The sequence below is a fragment of the Ursus americanus genome, chromosome 26 (assembly GCF_024610735.1).
Source record: "Ursus americanus isolate L20-20 chromosome 26, mUrsAme1.1.p, whole genome shotgun sequence".
Lineage (NCBI taxonomy): Eukaryota > Metazoa > Chordata > Mammalia > Carnivora > Ursidae > Ursus > Ursus americanus.
Window position 1 is genome coordinate 41,665,472 of NC_142152.1, and position 20,029 is coordinate 41,685,500.

A 20,029-nucleotide genomic window follows, 5' to 3' on the forward strand; every position below is an offset into this window, starting at 1 on the left:
ATCATAATTCGATATATTAAAGTTATAAACAATCAATAAACAAATATAAATAAATATGAATAAGTAAAACATTGTTCAATTATGAAAATGTGTCATGATGTAAGAGAATCTATTAATATATGTTAAAAACACTGAGCCAATTAGGAAAGACATGGTTCAAAAGTGTGACTTCTTTGGCTAATGATTATATAGAAAGTACAGTAATAATCATTGTTCTTATTCTGGCTTGGTGACAAATTTGATATTCATTTTCTTAAGAGGAATATTAATAAATATTACCCCAAAATAATAAATACCTAAATTACTGACTAAATGAAATGGAAGGATTAATAGAGGGATAATGTCTCTCTCTCTCTCTTTCTTTTTCATCTTCTCTGCTCTGTACTTCTCAGAGTGGCCACACCAAGCTGATTAAAGCATCTTCCATGATTATGAGCTCTATATGTAGGAGATGGAGACCAGTGTGAGTACAAAGTTCTTATCTTATTTTTGGTGGTTTGTTTAGGATGTTAATTGAAATATTAAGAAGTATTTAAATTTAATTAAAGGCCAACCATGGCCCCACGATAAGTATACAATTGACATGAAACATATTGATTTACTGGTATTTGCAACATCGTAGATGATTAATGAAATGTAGCTTCAAGGAGGCAGTGATTCTATGGTCAGATGTTAGGGATGCTTAAGGGTCTTATTTTCAAGTGTTTTTGATTCATCAATGTTTATTTTATAGTCATTGATTTATCGATAAGTTAATCAGTAAAGAAATGTAGAAGTGAGTGAAGAAAAAGGGCCAGTGCTGGACCGATGATGACGGCTGGTGGCGTATGAGTCATGGATGATGAATACTGTGTGTCGGGAACTCTGAGGTCCAACACAACAAGAAATCTAGTTTTTTTTTCTCTGTTGGAAATGACCACAGTGGTAGATATTAGTACCATACAAGAATCAAGTTCTTGGTCTTTGTGTGCATGGATTTTGATTCTTTTAGTATAAGGAAATGAAAGAATCAATAATCAAATACAAATAAATATGACTAAGTTAAGGATTATAAATTATGAAAATTAATAAATACCTAAGTGGATGAGGAAATGAAATGTGGAAAGCAAAGCCAATAAAGATAAGGTCTTAAATTTTTTTTTTTTATCACCTTCCGTGTTTTCCACTTCTCAGAATGGATGCACTAGAGCCAATTTCAGGATTTTTCCACGGTCACAAGATGTCTGCTTGTCTCTATGTGTTTGGTGCATAGAATGGTGAGTTTTTATGGGTATATACTCTGTATTTGAAAAGTATGAAATGTAATAAAAGAAAGCCATGGTTCATTGATAAATATGGAATTGCTGTTACTTTGCATTACATTGGGTAGTCCCTATATGAGACTTTGAGGGTGACCAATCAAGGCAATACGCTGATGTAGCATATGATTCCATGGACAGATGTGGGACTGCTCAAGGGTGTGTATTCTAGGTGGTTTTTTTGCTTCATAGGTATTTTATTACTATAAGATAAATTGATGAATTAATTAATACACAAAGGATGATGAGAGTGAGGGAAAAAAGGCCAAGGGTGGACCAATGATGATGGCTGGTGTCGTATGAATCATGGTTGATGAATACATCTCGAACTCTGAGGTCCAACATCAAAAGAAATCTAGTTTATCACCTCTGTTGGAAATGATCCTATAGACAGATTTAGAGTTTTACAGGGATCTTGTTCTGGGGTCTTTGTGTTCATGAATTTTAGTTCTATTAGGATAAGTGAATCAATAAAAGAAGCAATGTAGTAAGGCAAGAATGAGAGAGAAATCGTTCATGGGTATTACCTCTACATAAGAATGCTATAGATAATATAAACAATGGCCAATACTCTTGTTCTGGGTTAGTGGAAGGTTCAATGTTTGTTTTTCTTAAGAAAAAGTAAAATACATATTACCCTGAATTAATATGCAGCTTAATTACTGAGTAATGAAATGTAGCGCAAGGATCAATAGAGAAAATGTTTCATTCATGTTATTATCTACTCTTTCTACTTTTTAGAATGCACACACCCAGGGTGGTTTAAGTAGTACGCCTTGGCCAGTGATCTCTACATTTGTCTGTAGGAACATGGAAGCCAATGTGAGTAATAGTCAATGTTTTCGTCTCACTTTGGGTGGTTTCACCTGGGGATTCTCTGTATTATTTAAAAACAAGTATTCAGTATAAGAGAAAAGACCAACCATGATCCAGTCATGAAATTGGAAATGTATGAAATACGATGTTGATTAATCTACCTTTATAACAATGAGGATGATTAATGGGAGGTATTTCAATGAGGCAATGATTCTAAAGAAAAATGATAGGGATACTGAAGGCCCTTGTCCTTGGGCTTTTGTGATTCATAGATATTTATTTAATTACCATAGTGAATTGATGAACTGATCCTTAAAAAATGTATATGAGAATAAAGAAAAGGAGGCCTGTGAATGGACCAATGATGACAGCTGGTGGCGTATGAGTCCTATACGATGAATGCTACGTGTCTGGAAGTCTGAGGTCCAACACAATGATCCTGTGGATCACCGTTAGGACTATACAGGAATCTTGTTCTAGTAATCATGGGTTCGTGAATTGCTGTGTTATTCATATAAATGAGTGGGTCACTGATAGAACCAATCAATAAATATATAACTAAATAAAACCATGGAAGAAGTTTTGCCAACCATGAATATATATGTGGTGAGGCAAGAACTATTAATATAAACTAAAGAAAGCAGTGCAGGTTAAGAGATAAATGGACCAAGGGTGTTCCCTCTTTTTCTTTCTTTTTTTTTTTTTTAAAGATTTTATTTATTTATTTGACAGAGATAGAGACAGCCAGCGAGAGAGGGAACACAAGCAGGGGGAGTGGGAGAGGAAGAAGCAGGCTTCTAGCGGAGGAGCCTGATGTGGGGCTCAATCCCATAATGCCGGGATCACGCCCTGAGCCGAAGGCAGACGCTTAACCGCTGTGCCACCCAGGCGCCCCAGTCCCTCTTTTTCTAAGGATCATAACATTGCATTTATATTTATACGTATATATGTGTATAAATTATGAAAAACAGTAAGTACCTTTATGACTGAGTAAATGAAATGAGGAAAACAAGGACCAGTTAGAGAAGGCCTCAATTTTTCTTTATCACCTGCTCTGCTCTGTAACCCTCAGAATGGGTGCACGACTCCAGTGCGTTGAAACGTCTTCCGTGGTCACGAGCTCTGTGGTTGCCTCTTTGTGTAATGAGCCCAGAGACCAATGTGAGTAATAGTTTCATGTCTGCATTTGAGAATTTATTTTCAGGTATTCACTGTATTATTAGAAGTGTGAAATATAGTAAGAAATGCCAACCATCAGGAATGATAAATATGGGATTGGTCTGCTGCATTGTATGTATTAATACATATATGGAACTTGGATGATAATTTATGAAAGAGATATATCAATGTGGCAGATGATCTGATAGGCAGACAGAATATTCATTGCTCTTATTCTTGGGTTTTTGTGAATCATAGAGTTTTAGGGATTAATATTAGTGAATTCATGAATTGGTCAGTGAACTTAGGCTGATGAGAGTGAAGAGAAAAGAGGCCCAGATTTGGACCAATGATGACAGTTGGTGGTGTGTGAGTCGTGGATGATGAATATTACGTGTCTGAAACTCTGAGGTCCAACGAAAAAAGAAAGCTCATCTATTGCCTCTGTTTGACATATTATAGACAAATATTAGGAAAATAAAAGATTAATTTTCTCACATATTGCATATTGCATGGAGCACTGGGTGTTATACACAAAAAATGAATCTCGTTTTGTGTTCATGAGTTTTGATTTTACTGTAAAAAAATGGACCAAAGAGACAATCGGTGTACAAGTACAAATAAAGAGGGTGAAATATGTTTGCTCTTAGTATATGTGGTGAGGTGATAAAAGCTATTAACATATATTGAAAATGATGCAGTTCATTAAGAAATGTAAATGGTTCACATATCTTGTTCTGGCTGAGAATGATATATAGACAATAAATAACAGCCAGAGTTCTTACTTTATATTAGTGTTAGGTTTGATTTTTTTTTTGAGAAAAATAATAAATATGATCCCAGTTCACTGTATTCCTAAATGTCTAACTGAAGATGGAGTGTGTGGATCAACAGTCTCTCAGCCTCCTGTTATTGTCTGCTTTGCTTTGTATTCCTCAGAATGGAGACACTTGGACTTATGATCAGGTGCTCATGGATGCCCCTGCGTGTAAGATCATGGAGACCAATGTGAGTGACAGTCAGATTCTTCTCCTGATTTAGGTGGTTTGTATAGGATATTCAGTGTCATATTAAAAATTTAAGGAATTCCAAACATAGCTCAATGGTAAATATGATGTTGACATGAAACATTATGGTAACTAATCAATACGTTCCCAATGAGGATCATTAGTCAAATAAACATATTCGGTGAGGCAGAAGATTCTATAGACAGTTGCTAGGGATGTTAAGGATCTGTTCCTTGAGTTTTGTGATTCACAGATACTTATTCTATTATATTAATGACTTGATAAATTGACAGTAAACAAATGTAAACAAGAATGAAGAAAAGAAAATCTGAGTGTGGACCAATGATGACAGCTGGTGGCGTATGAGTCATATACGATGAATGCTATGTGTCTGGAAGTCTGAGGTCCATCCAATACAAAGATATCTAGTTTAACAGAGGTCAGGAATATATAAGGACCTTGTTCTTATTCTTTGTGATCAAGAATTTTTAGAAATATTATAGAAGTGTCAATGGCAGAATAAACGTATGAATGAATAAAAATGAAGAGGGTTAAGTATTGTTCATAATTAAAATATGTAGTGAGGAAAAATAATATGTTAGAATAAGTAATAAATGGATCAAATGCATTTAACACTTTTGACTAAGGATGATATAGACGGTGATCAGTAGTAGTCAATTATTGAGTCATGGGAATAAAGGGTACAAAATAAGGAATACAGTCAGTGACATTGTAATAGCATATTGAGCATACCATAATGTATAGCGATGTTGGATCACGTCTTGTACACCTGAAAATAATGTAGCATTGTGTGTCAACTATACTCAAAAATTAAAAAAATTTTTTAAATTTAAATTCAATTTAATTAACATGTAGTGTATTCTTTGTTTCAGAGGTAGAATTTAGTGATTGATCAGTTGCACATAACAACCTGTGCTTATTACACCAACTGCCCTCAGTGCTCATCACCCAGTTACTCCATCCCTCCACCCACCTCCCCTTCGGCAACCCTCAGTTTCCTAGAGTTAAGAGTCTCCTATGATTTGTCTCCCTCTGTTTTCATCTTATTTTATTTTACCTTCGCCTGTGTTCGTCTGTTTTTTCTTAAATTCCACATATGACTGAAATGATACGGTATTTGTTTTTCTCTGACTGACTTATTTTGCTTAGCATAATACCCTCTAGTTCCATCCACGTTGTTACAAATGGCAAGATTTCATTCTTTTTGATGGCTGAGTAGTATTCCATTGTATATGTACACCACATCTTCTTTACCCATTCATTTGTGCATGGACATCTGGGCTCTTTCCATAGTTTGGCTACTGTGTACCTTGTTGCTGTAAACATTGGGATACCTGTGCCCCTTCGAATCACTATGTTTGTATTTGGACAAATAATACCTAGTAGTGCAATTGCTGGGTCATAGGGTTGCTCTATTTTTTAAAAAATTTAAATTCAGTTAATTAACATATAGTGTATTATAAGTTTCAGAGGTAGGGTTCAGTGATTCATTAGTCTTATATAATACCCGGTGCTCATTGCATCAGGTGCCCTTCCTAATGTCCATTCCCCAGTTACCTCATCCCCCACCCACCTCCCCTCTAGCAACCCTCAGTTTGTTTCCTATGATTAGGAGTCTCTTACGGTTTGTCTCCCTCTCTGATTTTGTCTTGTTTTATTTTTTCCCTTCCCCTATGGTCCCCTGCCTTGTTTCTTAAACTGCACATATGAGTGAGATCATATGATAATTGTCTTTCTCTGATTGACTTATTTTGCCTAGCATAATACCCTCTAGTTCCATCCTCATCATTGCAAATGGCAAGATTTCGTTTTTTTGATGGCTCAGTAGTATTCCATTGTATATTTGTAATACATCTTCTTTATCTATTCATCTGTCGATGGACCTCTGGGCTCTTTCCATAGTTTGGCTATTGTGGCCATTGCTGCTATAAACATTGGGGTGCATGTACCCCTTCAAATCACTATGTTTGTATCCTTTGGGTAAATACCTAGTAGTGCAATTGCTGGGCTGTAGGGTAACTATATTTTTAACTTCTTGAGGAACCTCCATACTGTTTCCCAGAGTGGTTGCAAAGGAATGAAGTAGTCATCCGTGCTGCGATGCAGATGTGCCTTGAAAACATTGTGTTAAGTGAAAGAAGGCAGACAGGAAAGGTCATGTCATGCATGACTCCATTTATATGAAATATCCAATGTAGATAAATCCATAGAGAGAGAATAAAGATTGTAGTTGCCCAGAGCTAGAGAAAGGAGGAGTAGGAGAGACTGTGTCATGAGTATGAGATTTTATTTTGGAGTGATGAAAGTATTTTGAAACTACATAGAAATGGCAGTTGCACAATATTGTGAAAATATTGAATGCTACCAATTTGTTACTTTAAATGGCTAATTTTACCTCAATTAAAAAATGAGAGATCTTTATTTTAAAAAGGCAGTTATTAAACTGACAAATTTGAACATTTGATGTTTCTTTTATGAAGGGAAAATAAATATTACCATACATTAATAAATACCTTAATGACTACATATATGAATGGTGGAAAATTTGGATCAATGGAGAGAATGTCTTAATCTTTTTATCACCTTTTCTAATTGGTACTCTTCAGAATGGAACCCCAAGCTGATTGGCCATGGTCAAGATTGTCATGTTGTTTCCATGTTGGAAGGAGACCAAGGTGAGTAATGGTCAAAGTTGTCATCTTAGATTGGGTCATTTGTTTAAAGGTATTCATTGACTTATTAAAAAGTATGAAACAGGGGCGCCTGGGTGGCTCAGTTGTTAAGCGTCTGCCTTCGGCTCAGGGTGTGATCCCAGGGTCCTGGGATCGAGCCCCACATTGGGCTCCCTGCTCTGCTGGGAGCCTGCTTCTTCCTCTCCCACTCCCCCTGCTTGTGTTCCCTTTCTCGCTGGCTGTCTCTCTCTCTGCCAAATAAATAAATAAAATCTTAAAAAAAAAGTATGAAACACAATTTTAGAAAGTTAACAATGTTCCAGGAATAATGATATCAGCCATGATGTTAGTTTATCAATAATTGCACTACAGAGGTCGGTTACTGAAACAGAATCAGTCTCCGTGGGAGATGATTCTATAGAGAGATTTTAGAGATCTGAAAGGATCTTCTTCTCGGATTTTGTGACTCACGTATTTATTTTATTATTATTAATGGATTAATGATTTATTTGATACAAATATATAAATAAATGAAGAAAAAAAGACCCAAACCTGAACCTTTGGTGGCAGCTGGTGGCATATATGTCTGGATGGTGAATAATATGTGCCTGGGATTCTGAGGTCCAACACAGGATGCAGTTGGATCCCTCTTTTAGACATGCTCCTGTAGACAGATACTAGAAATATACAAAGGTCATCTTCTTGTCCTGGTTTTATCAATTTAGATTTATTATTATAAATGGATCGGTGATTGAACTATTAATGAATTATACATAAGTGTATAAAGAACAAGAGAGTGACGCATTGTCCAGCTGTGAATATATGTGGTGAGGCAAGAATTATTATTACTGAAAATTGAAAATACTGATACCCCTTAAGAAATGAATGGATCAAGAGTGTCAGTTCCTTGACTAAGGATCAGAAAAACTCCTAAGTATAAGTTAATTGTAGTTTTTAGGTCAGTCTCAAATTTGAGGTGGTTCCTTTGTTAAGAGAATGAAAATTAAGGGGCGCCTGGGTGGCACAGTGGTTAAGCGTCTGCCTTCGGCTCAGGGCATGATCCCGGCGATCTGGGATCGAGCCCAACATCAGGCTCCTCTGCTAGGAGCCTGCTTCTTCCTCTCCCACTCCCCCTGCTTGTGTTCCCTCTCTCGCTGGCTGTCTCTATCTCTGTCGAATAAATAAATAAAATCTTTAAAAAAAAAAAAAGAGAGAATGAAAATTAAGAAATTCCTAAATGACAGAATGAATGAAATGTGGAAAAGAAGGATCAATTCTGATGAAGTCTCTGATTTTCTTTTTCACAACATGCTTTGCTTTATATCCCCCAAGATGGACATCCTAAAGGTGGTTGAAGAATTCTTTCCTGGTCACAGTCTCTATGGCTGCATCTGTGTTTCAGGTGTACAGAGACCAATGTGAGTAATAAATCTCATGTTTTCATTTGACAGGTTGTAAAAAAAAGGGGTGTTTACTGTGTTATTAATAGTGTGACTATAATTCGAAAGGCCAATCATGGCCAGTGATAAATATGGGAGTATTACCAAGCGTTACATTTACTAATGCATTTATGATAGATTAAGAGTGATTAATGAGAAAGAGTATATCAATGTGATAAATGATTCTAGGGACAGATGTAGAATATTCAAGGTTCTTACTCATTTTTTTGTGAATCATAGGGTTTTTAAAATTAATATTAGTGAATTAGGGAATTAATGAAATAATATGCAGAAAATAAAGAAAAAGGAGCTGAAATATGGACCAGCGATGACGGCTGGGGGCATAAGAGTCATGCACAATGACTGCTATGTGTCTGGAACTCTGAGTCCAACGCAAAAGAAATACCATTTAGTACCTGTCTGAAATTATTCTATAGACTGATTTTAGGACTGTAAAGGGACTATTTTCTTACATTGTTTTCTTGAATTTTGATTCTTTTATTATCAGCTGATCAATTTAAGAATCGATGTACAAATACTAAAAAGTAAAAATGAAGAGCATGAAGCATATGCACTTTTAATATACATGGTGAGGCAATAAATACCATTCAAAGGTATTGAATATCCTGAATTCCATTAAGAAAAATAAATGGTTCGTGTGCCTCTTTAGTGCATGGTAATAGAGAGGTTCTTACTCTGGGTCAGAAGCAAGTGAGATACTAATGCATTTTTAAAAATAGAAGATAAAGCATGATTGCAAATTAATGTATTTCCAAATGATTGACTCCATGTAAAGCGGAATGTCCAGAACGCAGGAGGTAACGTTTCCGTCTTGTTCTCATCTACTTTGCTTTGTGCTTCTCAGAAAGAAGACACCTGACCCGGAGTAAGCATCCCCCATGTTCAGGCGCTCCAGGCTAGCCTCTCTGTGTGGGAGCATGAAGCCCAATGTGTGTAATAATCACAGTTTTTGTCTTGGTTTGGAGGGTTTGTTTAGGGTATCGCTATAATTATTTAAAAAGTATTAAGTATAAGATAAAAGACCAACCATGGTCCAAGGACTGAGTTGGAACTGCATGAAACATTATGTTGACCAATCTACCTTTACCATAAGGAGGGTAGTTAATGAAGAAGTTTGTTTATTTAGGCAATGATTTGAAAGAAAAATGGTAGAAATACTGAAGGCTTTTGTCTTTGCATTTTTGCAATTCGTAAATATTTGTTTAATTTACTGTTGTTAGTAGATTGGTGAATTAATGGATGAGGGTAAAGGAAAAGAGGGCCAATCCTGGACCAATGATGACAGCTGGTGGCGGATGAGTCCTATACGATGAATGCTACGTGTCTGGAAGTCTGAGGTCCAACACAACGATCCTGTGGATCGATGTGAGAAATATACAGGATAACGTTCTTATAATTTTGGATTTATGGATTTCTATATTATTAATGTACGTGGATCAATGATCGAACCAATAAAAAATCTATAAAAAAATTAAAAAAGGATGAAGCCTTATCAACTACCAATATATTTGGTGAGACAAGAAATCCTTTTGAGGTAACCTAAAGAAACTGAGGCAGGTTGTGAAATTAATGGACCGAAGGTGTTATCTCTTTTTGTAAGGCTCACGTAGACACACTGATAAGCGATATCCAGTTTTGTAAGCCTGGGTCATTCTTGAGTTGAGGATGTTTATTTTGTAATATATACATTTATATTTTCGTATGTATGCATGTTGTGAAAAATTAATTAGCACCGCGTAGCTGGAAAAATAAAATGAGGAAAACAAGGACTAATAGGGAAGAAGTTTTAATTTTTAATTATCTTCTCTGTGTTAACACTCCTCAGAATCGACACACTCCAGTTGATGTAAGCATTTTCCATGGTCAAAAGGTCTGTGATTTCCTGCATGTTCTGAGCATAGAGATGAATGTGAGTAAATGTTCTTGTATTTGCTTAAAAGTTTTTTAAATAAGGTATCCACTGCAGTGTTGAAAGTGTAAAATACAATTTAAAACCCTCAACACAGGAGCCTTTAAATATGGCATATAACATTTGCTAATGCGTATGTGAGGTATGGCTGACCACTGGTGTAAGACATGAAACAACGTGGCAGATGGTCCTATAGGCAGTGGTAGAATATTTGTTGCTCTTATTGGATTTTTTTGAATCACAGGGTTTTAAAAATTAACATTAGTCAACTAAGGAATTAGTGATGTAATATACAAGAGAATGAAGAAAACAAGACCCGGATTTGGACCAGTGATGACAGTTGGTGGCGTATGAGTCATGGATGATGAATATAACGTGTCTGAAACTCTGAGGTCCAATTAAAAAAAAAAGAAATATAGTCTGTTGCCTCTCTTTGAAGTAGTCCTATGGACAGTTGTTAGGGAAAGAAAAAGGTACAATTTCTTGGTTCATTTTCATGAATTTTGATTCTACTGTAACAAATGGTTCAAAGAAGAATCAATATGCAAGTATAGATAAGAGGGTGAAGCATGTCTACTCCTAATAAAAATTATAAACATTTTTTGAATATACTGGAGTTTTTAAGAAATGTAAATGGTTCAAGTGTCTTACCTCTTCCGCTACGAAGGGTACAGACAGTAAATAACAGCCAAAATTCTTACGCTTGGTCTGTGTCAAGTTCGATATTGTTTGTTCAGAGAAAATTAATAAATATGTCCCCAACGTGCTGTATTCCTAAGTGACAGACAAATTGAAGGTAAAATCAGTGCATCAGTAGAGTGTGTCTCCACCCTGTTAACCATTTGCTCTGCTCTGTGCTCCTCAGAATGGATATGCTCCAGCAGCACTGCCATCATTACGTGCTCTCTGGTTGCATCTGGGAGTTTGGAGCATAGAGACCAATGTGAGTAGTAGCCAAAGTTTTCATCTTCTTCTTCTTGTGTGTGTGTGTGTGTTTTTAAAGGTATTCACTATATCGTTAAGAAGTATGAAATATAATCAAGTAAGGTCAACTGTAGCCCAGTGACAAATATGGAATTGATTATATTGATTAATAGGGGTTGATTATATTGATTAATGCATTTATGTAAACCATTATAATTAATGAGAGTGATACATGGATGTCAGAATGATCCTAGGGAAAGATTAGAGATATCAAGGCTCTTGTTACGTTGTCATGAATAGTAGCATCTTAAAATTATTTTAGTGAATTAATGAATTAGTCAATAAACAATGTGGCACTGAGTAGAGAAAAAAAGGGACAGTATTGGATCAATGATGACCACTGGTGGCGTATGAGTCATATACGATGAATACGTGTCTGAAACTCTGAGGTCCAACAGAAAAGCAGTCTAATGCACTGCCTCGTGTGAACTGATCCTGTAGACAGATACCACAAATATAGAAGGATCCTGTTTTGGGTTCATGTTCATGCATTCTCTATTTTTATAATTGGATCAATGAGATGGTCAACAAATAATATATAAATAAAGATTAAGGTCATAAAGCATTGTCCAGTTATCAAAATGCGTAGCGAGACAAGAAATACTGTTAATGTGTATTGACAACACACTCCTGTCCATTAGGAAATAAACGATACAGACAAAGGTGTTGCCTCTTCGGCGAAGGACGGCGTAGGCGGTGTTAAATAGTAAGAGGCAATGTTCATATTCTGTGTCAGTAGCAAGATCATTATTGTTCATTTATTAGGAGACATTAAATAAACAGTTCCCCCCATTGCAAGTTCTCTAAGTGACTGACTAGATGAGAGGTGGGGTGCAAGGGCCAATTGAGATAAGGTATAAAGCTTCTTGTTTTCGTCTGCTCTACTCTGTTCTCTGCAGAATGGACACACTCACGCCAATTTAAGCATTCTTCCATGATCACAAGTTCTATGGCTGCATCTGTGTGTTGGAGAATAGAGATCAATGTGAGTAATAGTCAATGCTCTTGTCTCAGTTTGAGTAGTCAGTTTAAGGGTATTCACTGTATTGTTAAAAAATGTGAAATATAATCAGTGAATGCCGACCGTGGCCCCCAAATGAACTAACATGAAGCATTGTGTTTATTAATCCATATACAAAACATTGAGGTCAGTTAATGAAAGAAGTGAATTGATGGGGGAAATGATTCTACGGACAGATGTTACACATTAGTCACTGCCAACCATGCACTAATGGTAAAGTAAGAGGTTAAAATGAGCATGTTGGCCAATCTATACATTCTACACCGAGGTCAGTTAGCAAAGTAGATCTAGACTGTTTGCCTGTAGAAAATGATTTTATGTACAGATGTTAGGGATATTAAAGTCACTTTTCAAAACCTTGTGGGCATTTTTTATTATTAGTGAATTAATGAATTAATCTTTAAACAAAATTATGGTTCAATGAAGAAAAAGAGGATGAAATCTGGACCAATACCGATGACTAGTAGCCTAAGAGGCAAGGATGAATACGACTTATCTACAACTTTGGCATCCAACACAAAAAGAAACCTAGTCTATTGCTTCTGTTACAAATGGTCCTACAAGCAGTTGTTAGAGCTATCCCAGAATTTTATTCTTTGGCTTTTGAGTTTCACAAGTATTGATTGCTTATTAAAAATTAAGCGATGTAATAATAACTAAAAATATGTGTGAGTAAATGAAGGAAAAATAGGGCCAAACGTGGAATAACTATAGCATATGTAGTGAAATGAACATCCTCACGAATTCATTTCTAAGAAATGAAAGTCCATTAAAAATATATTAAGGTGTTTATACCTCATTAGAAGGGATGTAGGGACAGATGTATGTGGTTGTCGATATTCATGTTCTGTGCTGCCTCTGGGATGCAGGTGTTTTTGTTTTTGTTTCTTTTCAGTTGAGAAATTGGGGAAAAGTTTATATCATGTAATCAACTAACTGTATTAAAGAGGGTCAAGCCTGTAGCTGTGACAAAATTGAGTCTTATAACAAGTTATGACCAATCCAGTTCGCTTCACTGTGCTCTATTGGTAATCATTCCACAATGTATACGTAAATCAAAAGTCAAATATACAACTACATTTATCAATAATTTGTCAGTAACGTTGGGAAGAAGTATATAGTCCTTTGTCATTTATGATAGTGAGCAACTGGGCACCGTTTTTATTAATTAGTGTTATGATCTTGATTTTGTACAACAGTATGCATTTTATCATTGTAAGTTAATAAATAAGGTAACAAGTGAATACAGTAAAAGGGGTCAAAGCTCGTGGCCAGTGACGAGCACACGGTGATGCATGATCCAGCAGTTCTACTCAGGTTTTGTCCCTCCTAAGACACAAATCTCAGCTCTCCGCAGGTCGAGTCAGGAGAACCGCACAGGTGGATACACAGCAGCGTTTCTATTCTGGGTTTCTGGGAGGTTGTTTTCATTCTTTTAAAAAAGTGACTGGTTGTCAACTTTTTATGAGTTAAAGATTGAATGAACGAATATTAAAGCTACTGATAAATATTTAGGGGCATAAATAAAATCAAGGAAGACCAAATATGGGTCTATGATGGAGCTGTATGGCAAGGTTTATGAAGTAACCAATTTCAGTACAGCTTTTCTTGTAAAGGTTTGAGGATTTTCATTCACTCTCTTAAGTATCTAATTTTTCATCTTAGGTTGGCACCACATTTATGATCTAAGTTGTTAAATCAATGAAACAACTCAGAGAGAGATGTAAATTGCACTCTTTGGATGGGGAGTGGATAGTGGGCTCATGGTTATACTTACATCTTTAAAGACTGTACAAGTTAAATGAAAAATTATGGAGGCTCCTCAAAAGATTAAAAATACAACTACTCTATGATCCAGCAATTGTACTACTAGGTGTTTACCCAAAGGACACAGAAATGCTGATTCAAAGAGGCACATGCACCCTGATGTTTACAGCAGCATATCTGCACTAGCCGAAATATGGAGAGAGATGAAATGTCCATTGACTGGTGTCTGGATAAAGAAGTTGTGGTATATATATATATATATATATATATATATAATGGAATATTACTCAGCCATCAAAAAGAATGAAATCTTGCCATTTGCAGTGACATGGACAGGGCTTGAGTGTATAACGCTAAGCAAAATAAGTCAGTCAGAGAAAGACAAATACCATAGGATTTCACTCATATTGGAATTTAAGAAATGAAACAGGAAACGTAGGGGAAGAAAAGGAGAGAGGCAAACCATAAAACAGGCTCTTAACTCTGGAAGACAAACTGAGGGTTGCTAGCTGGAAAGTGGGTGGAGAAATGGGCTAAATAGGGGATGGGTATTAAGGAGGGCACTTGGGATGAGCGTTGGGTGTTATATGTGATGAATCAGTAAATTCTACTCCTGAAAGTAATATTACACTATATGCTAACTAACTGGAATTTAAATAAAAACTTGAAAAAAAAAGAGCCAAGCAAGGACCCATGATGTGAATGGAGTGCATTCTGAATGTGTCTTGTGATTAATTCATTTCTTCATTACTGAAATTCATCTCAAAAGGTAATTTCGTATATTATGTCTGCAGGAACAAGGCTATAGCCAGACTTCAGTAATGTGCAAGAATCTAATTATGTGGTTTAAGTGGCTTCTGGGAATTTAGTACATTATTATAAGAGACTAAATTAAAAAATCAGTAGATGATAGATAAGCAGATAGATGATAGATAAGTAGATAGATGATAGATAAATGATGGTAGGTAGATAGATAAAGAAAGTAATTAATGCTGGATTAATTAAGAAAAAACTGTGAGGTTGAAATTTTTGTTTATACAATTAGGAAACCTTGCAGTGTATTAAGAAATCAGTGGGTTAAAGGTGTTACCGCTCGGGGTAGCTGACTGTAGAGCAGTGGTTCTCAAACTTGAGTGAGCACCACCATCCCCTGAGAGCTGGTTAACCTGTAGATTGCTGGCCCCATCCTCAGCATTTCTTTGATTATATTTAATACTTTTAAAAAAGTTTTTATTTCCATCCCAGTTAGTTAGCATACAGGTGTTTCCGGTGTACAATCCAGTGACTCAACACTTGCGTGTAACACCCAGCACTCATCACAAGCACACTCCTCGTCCCCGTCACCTGTTTCCCCCCTCCGACCCGCCTCCACTAGTTGAGATGATGTTAAAAATAGGTCAAGTCCGTGTCATTCATTTTTATAGCTCTTTAAATTTCTATTTCAGCTTTTCCTTAGACATTCCTTAACTCATAAAGATGTAAACTCCCTTTATTACGAGGAAGAAGCACATGGGAGATGTAGGTGGTAGTCAGTGGTTTAGTTCTGATGCAGGTGGTGACTCTATAGAAAAAGAATATACAGATTAGCTGGAAAAGGACAAACTGTGGACCAGGGATGTGAATGGAATGCATTCTGAACCATATTTTATGATCAAAACACCTGTGGCCTACGGAGGTCCATTACAAAAAGGGGTTTAAGCGTCTGTATCTGTGGGACTGAGCCTGTGGATTTCAGTAATACTCAAGGGTCATGTTCTTAGGCTTTGGTGCTTCATGGATTTTGATTTTATTATCGTAATGAATAAAGGAGAGAAACAAATATGTCAGTGCCTAAAGATGAAAAGCGTGAAGCATATCCAGCTATGAATATATGTGGTGAGGCGAGAATTACTATTAATGTAACTTGGGACAAGTGGAATTGATTAATAAATGGATCAGGGGTTTACATTTTGGGACAGGATGATACAGATGGTGATATGTAATATGTGTGCTTGCTTTTTTGGGGGGCTTTATTTAAAATCATGTTAGTTAAGATACAGTGTATTATTAATTTCAGTGTAGAATTTAGTGATTCATCTGTTGCATGTAACACCCAGTGCTCATTACATCAAAGCGCCCTCCTTAATGTTCATCACCCAGTTACTCCAACCCCCTACCCACCTCCCCTCCAGTAACCCTCAGTTTATTCTCCATAGTTAAGGGAGATGGCGTATGAGCCATGGACAATGGAAAATAAGTATCTAAAACTCTGAGATCCAACGCAATACATAATTAGTCCAATCCCTCTTTTGGAAATGATCTTATGGGCAGATGTCAGAAATATGTAAAGGTCACGCTCTCATTTTGGCTTTATAGATTTAAATTTATTACCATTAATGGATCAATGTTAGAACCATTAAAGAAATGTAAATAAACAGAAAATGAAGCACTGGCCAATTATGAACATTCGTTGTGAGGCAGGACATATTATTAATAAAAAAAACACCAGTGCCCATTAAGAAATAAAGGGATCAAGTATGTTACTTCTTTGGCTAAGAATTATGTCAACATAGGTAATTAAAAGTCAATTATTTTAAAATTCTGAATCAGTTCCAAGTTCAAGTTTCTTCCCTTTGTAGGAAAGAAAAATAATGAAAAATTAACACGTATGCAAAACATTCAGTAAATGACATGTGGAAAGGCATGGTAAATGTAGATAAGGGCTTAATTTTCTTTATCCCCTGCTCTGCCCTGTACTCCTCAGAATGGACGCAGTTGAGCTGATGGAAGCATCTTCCATGGTCATGAGTTCTGTGCCTGCCTTTAGGCATTAGGCGCATAGAGACCAACGTGAGTAATAGTCAGAGTTCTCGGGTTGAGTTGGGCGGTTTTCTTAAGAATATTCACTGTATCATTAGTGTGAATTAATAAAGAACTTAGAAGTGAACAAAGGGAAAGAGGACCAGTCCTGGACCGATGATGATGACTGGTGGCGTATGAGTCATGGATGATGATGAATGACATGTGTCTGAAACTCTGAGGTCCGACCAAACACTACAGGGCAACCTCTTCATTTGAGAGGATGCTGTAGGCAGAAGTCAGGAATACAGACAGATCTGGTTTTTGGTCTCTGTGTTTGTTCGTGCATTTTCATCTGCGATTATAATTGGAGCATTGAAATAGTCACTAAACAAATATATATATATATAAATATAAGTAAAGAAAGAGGAATATGGGAAAGCATGCTCTAATTATAAAAATACGTGGTAAGGCAAGAAATAGTATTAATAAATTTGAAAAGCGTGTGAAGTCTGAAGACGTGTAAATGGGTATATGACTTAAATCTTTGGCTGAGGATGATAGAGACAAAATAAATGATAGTCGATGTTCATTTTCTGGGCTGGGGACAAGGTCTAAGTTGTTCATTTTCTTAAGAGAAAATGAAATAAATATAGTATACGCCTAATTAATGATTGCCTGAATCACTGAAAAGGGAATTGCAGAAGCAAGGATCCATGACGATGAGGTCGCAGTTTGTTACCGTCCTCTCTGTTCTCGGCTCCTCAGAACGGGCACACTCAAGCTCCTTAAAGCAGCTGCACATGTTGGAGCTCTGTGGTTGCGTCTTTGTCTTAGGAGCCTAGAGAACGATGTGAGTAATGGTCAGTGTTCTTATCTTGGATGGAATGTTTTGTTTTGTTTTAATGACTCTATTATTAAAAAGTGTTTGCTATAATTAAGAAGCCCAAACATACCAATATCAAACATCGTTGTGAGCCAGTATGATGTTAGTCCATATGTGAAACACTGAGTTCAGTTAATGACAGAGTTTGTCTTCAGTGGCAATAATTGTATGGATAGATGTTAGGGATAGTCAAGGGTTTTGTGATTTTTTTTTTGGTGACTTATGTTTATTTCTGTATTAGGCAATTAATCAATAAACAGGTGCAGATGACAATAGAAAAAAGAGCCAGTCCTGGACCAGTGGTGGCGACTGATGGCATAGGAATTGTGTGGTGAATACTATGTGTCTGGAACTCTGAGGTCCACCGCAAAACAAATCCATTCCATGTTGTTGAAATGGTGCTATGCAGACGTCAGGATATACAAGGATCTTCTTTTTGGTCTTGGTTTTTATTCATTTTCATTCTACAACTATAATTGGATCAGTGAAAATAGCAATAAACGTATTACAAATGGATGATGGGAGTAAATCATTGTCCAGTTGTAAAAATATATGGTGAGGTACGAAGTACAATTAATATATATTGCAAACACTGACAGTTAATGAAAATAAATGATACAAGCATGTTGTCCCTTTTGCTGAGTATGACATAGGCAGTAATGAGTAGTCATTGTTTATTCTTTGTCAATGGCCATATTGATGTGATTTGGTCCCTTAAGAGAAAATAAAATAGACATGATCACAACTTACTAATTTCCTAGATGGCTGAATAAATAAAGGTGGAATTATGGGCCAATGGAGAGAATGTCTCAATCTTTTTGTTGTTGTTGTTCTTCTTCCACTTCTGTACTCCACAGAATGGACGTATTCCAGTGGATTTAAGTCTTCCATGGTCAGGAGCTCTCTGGTTTTCGGAGCATGAAGACCAGTGTGAGTAATAGTCAATGTTCTTCTTGGCTCAATTATTGTTTTAAAAAACATTTTCAATGTATTATTATAAATTTATATATACATATCATATAAATCATATATATATATATAAATCGTATAGAAATGAATGAAATTTTGCCATCTGGAATGACATGGGTGGAGCTAGAGGGTATTATGCTGAGTGACATAAGTCAGTCAGAGAAAGACCGACACCGTATGATTTCACTCATAAGTGGAATTTAAGAAAAAAAGCAAAGGGGAAAGAGAGAGAGGGGCAAACCAAGAAACAGACCCTTAACTCCAGAGAACAAACTGATGATAACTGATGGGGAGTTGGTGGGGGTGAGGGGCTATTACCAGGTGATGGGCATTAAGGAGCGCACCTGTGATGAGCACTGGGTGTTGTGTGCAAGTGCTGAATCACGATATTGTACACCTGAAACTAAAATAACCTAGTATGTTAACTAACCGGAACTGAAGTAAAAACTTAAAAAAGTATTAAATATAATCAAAAAAGATGAGATATGCCAGTGTTAAGTATCAGATTAATATGAAGCACTGTGTTGATTAATGCATATATAAAACACTAAGCTGAGTCAATGAAAGAGATTTGGTCTCAGTGGAAATGATTGTGTATAAGGATGTTAGAGATACTAAAGAATCTTACTTTTGTTTTTTTCGTGTGATTTATGTGTATTTCTTTATTAATGAATTAAATGGTGAACAAATGTAGGTGGTCATGGAGAAAGAAAGCCAGTCCTGGACCACCAGTGATGATGGGTGGGATATGAGTCATATATGATAGACACATTTTCTGGAGCTCTGAGGTCAAATGCAAATGGAATCTGGTCCACTCTCCTTTAGGAAGGGAACCTATGGATGGATGTCAGGAATATATAAGGATTTAGTTCTTGGCCTTTGAGTTCATGAAGCTTTAAAATATTATTATAAATGTATCAATGGAAGAATAAGTAAACATGGAGAAATGAAGCTTTGTTCATGAGCAAAATGAAATACATACTAAGGAAAATGTATATTAGTGTAAAGGAATGGATAAAAAAAGGACCACGTGGATTTCATATTTGACTAAGGGTGATTTAGACAGTGATAGGTGATAGTTATTGCTCTCAGTCAGGTATCAATTTGAAGTTTATTTTAGTAAGGGAAAAATAAATAAATATTACCAAAAATTAATAAATGCCCAAATGACTATCCAAACGAGTGGTGGAAAATACAGAGAAAATGACTCAATCTTCTACCATATTGTCTACTTGTATCGTATTTTATCAGATCTTCAGAGTGCACACACTGGTTTTTAGCAT

At 36.1% G+C, this 20,029-nt stretch overlaps 1 long non-coding RNA gene, 12 other non-coding genes and 1 pseudogene across 13 annotated transcripts in view; all 14 read left to right on the forward strand.

Moving 5' to 3' along the window:
* The window catches only part of LOC123778179 (uncharacterized), a 67,545-nt gene that overhangs the window by 33,719 nt on the left and 13,797 nt on the right, over window positions 1–20,029 (forward strand). Inside the window, exons 12-26 of the long non-coding RNA XR_015721878.1 lie at window positions 393–463; window positions 1,174–1,256; window positions 2,040–2,120; window positions 3,187–3,275; window positions 4,212–4,280; window positions 6,907–6,975; window positions 8,305–8,390; window positions 9,277–9,361; window positions 10,258–10,341; window positions 11,207–11,284; window positions 12,225–12,310; window positions 14,012–14,069; window positions 16,857–16,942; window positions 17,586–17,744; window positions 18,019–18,707. This is a non-coding gene — a long non-coding RNA (uncharacterized LOC123778179). The remainder of the gene's footprint in view (window positions 1–392; window positions 464–1,173; window positions 1,257–2,039; window positions 2,121–3,186; window positions 3,276–4,211; window positions 4,281–6,906; window positions 6,976–8,304; window positions 8,391–9,276; window positions 9,362–10,257; window positions 10,342–11,206; window positions 11,285–12,224; window positions 12,311–14,011; window positions 14,070–16,856; window positions 16,943–17,585; window positions 17,745–18,018; window positions 18,708–20,029) is intronic.
* LOC123778221 (small nucleolar RNA SNORD113/SNORD114 family) lies at window positions 801–875 on the forward strand. The gene has a single exon (XR_006775850.1). It is a non-coding gene; the product is annotated as a small nucleolar RNA SNORD113/SNORD114 family (small nucleolar RNA).
* Window positions 1,571–1,640, forward strand: LOC123778236 (small nucleolar RNA SNORD113/SNORD114 family). Its single transcript, XR_015721937.1, has one exon. It is a non-coding gene; the product is annotated as a small nucleolar RNA SNORD113/SNORD114 family (small nucleolar RNA).
* On the forward strand, window positions 2,469–2,543 carry LOC123778215 (small nucleolar RNA SNORD113/SNORD114 family). Its single transcript, XR_006775845.1, has one exon. It is a non-coding gene; the product is annotated as a small nucleolar RNA SNORD113/SNORD114 family (small nucleolar RNA).
* Window positions 3,615–3,689, forward strand: LOC123778218 (small nucleolar RNA SNORD113/SNORD114 family). Its single transcript, XR_006775847.1, has one exon. It is a non-coding gene; the product is annotated as a small nucleolar RNA SNORD113/SNORD114 family (small nucleolar RNA).
* LOC123778245 (small nucleolar RNA SNORD113/SNORD114 family) lies at window positions 4,615–4,689 on the forward strand. The gene has a single exon (XR_006775870.1). It is a non-coding gene; the product is annotated as a small nucleolar RNA SNORD113/SNORD114 family (small nucleolar RNA).
* LOC123778204 (small nucleolar RNA SNORD113/SNORD114 family) lies at window positions 7,526–7,599 on the forward strand. Its single transcript, XR_006775838.2, has one exon. It is a non-coding gene; the product is annotated as a small nucleolar RNA SNORD113/SNORD114 family (small nucleolar RNA).
* LOC123778241 (small nucleolar RNA SNORD113/SNORD114 family) lies at window positions 8,730–8,803 on the forward strand. Its single transcript, XR_006775866.1, has one exon. It is a non-coding gene; the product is annotated as a small nucleolar RNA SNORD113/SNORD114 family (small nucleolar RNA).
* Window positions 9,701–9,775, forward strand: LOC123778227 (small nucleolar RNA SNORD113/SNORD114 family). The gene has a single exon (XR_006775856.1). It is a non-coding gene; the product is annotated as a small nucleolar RNA SNORD113/SNORD114 family (small nucleolar RNA).
* On the forward strand, window positions 10,665–10,739 carry LOC123778222 (small nucleolar RNA SNORD113/SNORD114 family). The gene has a single exon (XR_006775851.1). It is a non-coding gene; the product is annotated as a small nucleolar RNA SNORD113/SNORD114 family (small nucleolar RNA).
* Window positions 11,649–11,720, forward strand: LOC123778257 (small nucleolar RNA SNORD113/SNORD114 family). The gene has a single exon (XR_006775881.1). It is a non-coding gene; the product is annotated as a small nucleolar RNA SNORD113/SNORD114 family (small nucleolar RNA).
* LOC123778228 (small nucleolar RNA SNORD113/SNORD114 family) lies at window positions 17,062–17,139 on the forward strand (annotated as a pseudogene).
* On the forward strand, window positions 18,070–18,142 carry LOC123778243 (small nucleolar RNA SNORD113/SNORD114 family). Its single transcript, XR_006775868.1, has one exon. It is a non-coding gene; the product is annotated as a small nucleolar RNA SNORD113/SNORD114 family (small nucleolar RNA).
* On the forward strand, window positions 19,468–19,540 carry LOC123778263 (small nucleolar RNA SNORD113/SNORD114 family). The gene has a single exon (XR_006775886.1). It is a non-coding gene; the product is annotated as a small nucleolar RNA SNORD113/SNORD114 family (small nucleolar RNA).